Source organism: Anastrepha obliqua, unplaced genomic scaffold (genome assembly GCF_027943255.1).
Source record: "Anastrepha obliqua isolate idAnaObli1 unplaced genomic scaffold, idAnaObli1_1.0 ptg000080l, whole genome shotgun sequence".
Lineage (NCBI taxonomy): Eukaryota > Metazoa > Arthropoda > Insecta > Diptera > Tephritidae > Anastrepha > Anastrepha obliqua.
Window position 1 is genome coordinate 15,626 of NW_026562213.1, and position 4,375 is coordinate 20,000.

The window sequence follows — 4,375 nt, forward strand, 5'->3', positions numbered from 1 at the left end:
CCACGCCGAAAAACAACGGCACGCCCGCAAAAGTTGTAAACAACTTAATGGAAAATTTCCAACGCTGTATCTAGCAGCACTCACAAACACGCACTCTGTGTCTATAGCACGGAGTATATTGGCACTCACTGGAGTGTCCAACAAAACTACCGTACGGCACTTAATCACTCGTAAACACTGTACAGCTACTACAAAGTAGCGTCACTCGCACAACGGCACTTTCAATCACAATTAATTGTAAACACTGTACCGCTATGGTACAGCCACAACAATATTAGCGTCACTCGCACAACTGTAATACACCGGTTATCACACACGAATGTAACCGCAAAAGGAAATCACAAAAATCGCAAATCACCGCTTAGCACACGACACGTCCGCACTATTCAACAGTCAGACTGAGAATGAGTAGATAGGGACAGTAGGAATCTCGTTAATCCATTCATGCGCGTCACTAATTAGATGACGAGGCATTTGGCTACCTTAAGAGAGTCATAGTTACTCCCGCCGTTTACCCGCGCTTACTTGAATTTCTTCACTTTGACATTCAGAGCACTGGGCAGAAATCACATTGTGTCAACACCCGTTAGGGCCATCACAATGCTTTGTTTTAATTAGACAGTCGGATTCCCCAAGTCCGTGCCAGTTCTGAATTGATTGTTAATTGATAATCGTTATAATTTAAAAGGAATATATATCGAATGATATAATTCCTTAAAAATTTTAGCAAGAAAGTTCCACAATTGGCTACGTAACTACTATCCGGGGAACAAGAATCGTAATTCTCTATTTACCCAGAACGAGTACATAAACCATGGTATTGCTTCCCAATCAAGCCCGACTATCTCAATCTTCAGAGCCAATCCTTATCCCGAAGTTACGGATCTAATTTGCCGACTTCCCTTACCTACATTATTCTATCGACTAGAGACTCTTCACCTTGGAGACCAGCTGCGGATATTGGTACGGCCTGTTGAGAAGTTTGCGTGACCCCACCATAAATTTTCAAGGTCCGAGGAGAAAATATCGACACAACAGTAAATGTCATGCTCTTCTAGTCCATCTACCATATCTCTCTTCGAAAGACTTCCATGGTAGTACGACTATAAAACAGAAAAGAAAACTCTTCCGATATCTCTCGACGGCTTCTTTATGGTCGTTCCTGTTGCCAGGATGAGCACAAGGCCCATTTTTAATAACAAACGGATACTCAACAGGTTACGGAATTGGAACCGTATTCCCTTTCGTTCAAAATAATTCAAGTATTTTAATTATTTTTAAATATATTTTTATTAATATTTTTTTTTTATTAAAAACTTGAAAATTTTCGGCTTTCGCCTTGAACTTAGGACCGACTAACTCGTGATCAACCACTGTTCACACGAAACCCTTCTCCACTTCAGTCCTCCAAGGTCTCATTCGATTATTTGCTACTACCACCAAGATCTGTACCAATAGCGGCTCCATGCAGGCTTACGCCAAACACTTCTAAGCACACTATTGTACCCTCCTACTCACTAAAGTTTCAAAATTTATAAATCAATCGAAATTGTTTTATAAATCATCTACTTTAGCGGTAATGTATAGGTATACAACTTAAGCGCCATCCATTTTAAGGGCTAGTTGCTTCGGCAGGTGAGTTGTTACACACTCCTTAGCGGATTACGACTTCCATGTCCACCGTCCTGCTGTTTTAAGCAACCAACGCCTTTCATGGTATCTGCATGAGTTGTTAATTTAGGCACCGTAACATTACGTTTGGTTCATCCCACAGCGCCAGTTCTGCTTACCAAAAGTGGCCCACTGGGCACATTATATCATAACCTCAACCTTCATATCAAGAAAGGTGAGGTTCTTACCCATTTAAAGTTTGAGAATAGGTTAAAATCGTTTCGACCCTAAGGCCTCTAATCATTCGCTTTACCAGATAAGATTATTTTATATAATTTTTAAATGCACCAGCTATCCTGAGGGAAACTTCGGAGGGAACCAGCTACTAGATGGTTCGATTGGTCTTTCGCCCCTATACTCAATTCTGACAATCGATTTGCACGTCAGAACTGTTTCGGTCTTCCATCAGGGTTTCCCCTGACTTCAACCTGATCAAGTATAGTTCACCATCTTTCGGGTCACAGCATATATGCTCAAGGTACGCTCCAGTTAGAGGTATAAATAATAATAAATTATCATTATACATAACTATATGGAACGCCCCGGGATTGAATTAATTGACTATTTATTAAAAAATAGACTAAAAATTAATCCCATTATATTTAAGTTAAGTTAATTATGCCATTAAGTTTAATATAACTCAATGACTTGCACATATGTTAGACTCCTTGGTCCGTGTTTCAAGACGGGTCCCGAAGGTATCCTGAATCTTTCGCATTGTTAATCATATAAATGCATACAAATAAATATTAATATCATAGATATTAAATTTTTTGTAAAATTCAAAAAATGAATTTTAGCATTATATATAATAAAATCTATCAACACTTTATCAAATCATTAGTATTTATTTTATGTTAATATGCTTAAAAAGCAAATTAATTTAAATAAACTTAATATCACCAATGATCTTTTGATAAATACTTTATTATGTTAATAGATTACAATGTCCTTATATGAAAAAAATGCACATTATTTTTTTAATTATTTAATGATGAATTTTTCATAATGGATATTCAGGTTCATCGGGCTTAACCTCTAAGCAGTTTCACGTACTATTTAACTCTCTATTCAGAGTTCTTTTCAACTTTCCCTCACGGTACTTGTTTACTATCGGTCTCATGGTTATATTTAGTTTTAGATGGAGTTTACCACCCACTTAGTGCTGCACTATCAAGCAACACGACTCTTTGGAAATATCTTTCTAGTAATCATTAACGTTATACGGGCCTGGCACCCTCTATGGGTAAATGGCCTCATTTAAGAAGGACTTAAATCGTTAATTTCTCATACTAGATATTAAGATATTCCATACACTGCATCTCACATTTGACATATAGACAAAGTGACTTAGTGCTGAACTATTTTCTTTTCGCTCGCCGCTACTAAGAAAATCCTTGTTAGTTTCTTTTCCTCCCCTCATTAATATGCTTAAATTCAGGGGGTAATCCCATATGAGTTGAGGTTGTTTTAATATTCTTTTTTTATCTTCTCACAATTTAATAAAAAAATTATATCATCTTTTCATCTCTATTTTTCTTTTCTCCTTTTATATATTGTAAATATATAAAAATAATAATAATGTAAAATGAGGCAATCCTAGAATAAAAAATTTAATTTTTATGCTAGACATTCCTCCTTTTAATTACATATATAAATTATTATTTTATATATATATATAAATAATATGAAAATTTTTTGTAAAGAATACTTAGATTCAATATTTTCATCATTTCATTTTATTTGAGAGGATTTTTTTTTTAAAGAATATATAATAAATAAAATTCATTATATATCTTTATTTTTTTTGCTATTAATATTATGAATTATTTAAAATCCAATAATATACACATTTGCTTAAATTCAATTATTTTTATAAAAGAATAAGCAACTTATTTAGCATAGTCTTACAACCCTCAACCATATGTAGTCCAAGCAGTACTTTAAAATTGAATTTAATGTACATAACAGCATGGACTGCGATATGCGTTCAAAATGTCGATGTTCATGTGTCCTGCAGTTCACACGATGACGCACAGTTTGCTGCGTTCTTCATCGACCCATGAGCCAAGTGATCCACCGCTTAGAGTATTTTTTTATTTATTTTTATTTATAACAAATGTCAATTTTTTTTTGCATATATTAATTGAAAGAGTAAAATTAAATAATATTAATAATATATAAATTGATTTTCTTTCAATAATATATATCAAATATATTTAACTCTAAACATTTTTATTAAGTTGCGAATGTCTTAGTTCAACAATAATACAGTGGTGGTATTTATTATGATTCAATTATTTTGTATTTTTTTAATCATTTTATGTATATATAATAATATAATAAATATATACCACTTTTGTTATTGTGAACAAATTAACTTATCATTCAATCAAATGAATAATAAGTACAACTTTTTATTTTCATGTTTAAAGGTTTTTAAAAGAAAAAAATAAGAAAAAACATTACAAAATGTACCATCATATATTATATTTAATATGATATAATTGATGGATCACAAATTGAATGAAAAAGAATAAAAAGAATTATGGATTCAAAATAATTATATAAATTTTTTTTTTTTTTTCTTTTTTTTTTTTTTTTTTTTTTTTCTTTTTGTTCGTTTGTTTGCTTGTCTGTTTGTTTGTTTGTTTGTTTGTTTTTCTTACGGATATGGAACACAATAATGATCCTTCCGCAGGTT

At 32.7% G+C, this 4,375-nt stretch overlaps 1 non-coding gene and 2 pseudogenes across 1 annotated transcript in view; all 3 read right to left on the reverse strand.

Moving 5' to 3' along the window:
• Positions 1-356: 356 nt before the first annotated feature.
• LOC129251849 (large subunit ribosomal RNA) lies at positions 357-3,139 on the reverse strand (annotated as a pseudogene).
• A 442-nt stretch (positions 3,140-3,581) lies between these two features.
• Positions 3,582-3,762, reverse strand: LOC129251850 (5.8S ribosomal RNA; annotated as a pseudogene).
• A 593-nt stretch (positions 3,763-4,355) lies between these two features.
• LOC129251843 (small subunit ribosomal RNA) overlaps positions 4,356-4,375 on the reverse strand; it is a 1,991-nt gene continuing 1,971 nt past the window's right edge. Inside the window, exon 1 of the ribosomal RNA XR_008583137.1 lies at positions 4,356-4,375. This exon is cut by the window's right edge and continues 1,971 nt beyond it. This is a non-coding gene — a ribosomal RNA (small subunit ribosomal RNA).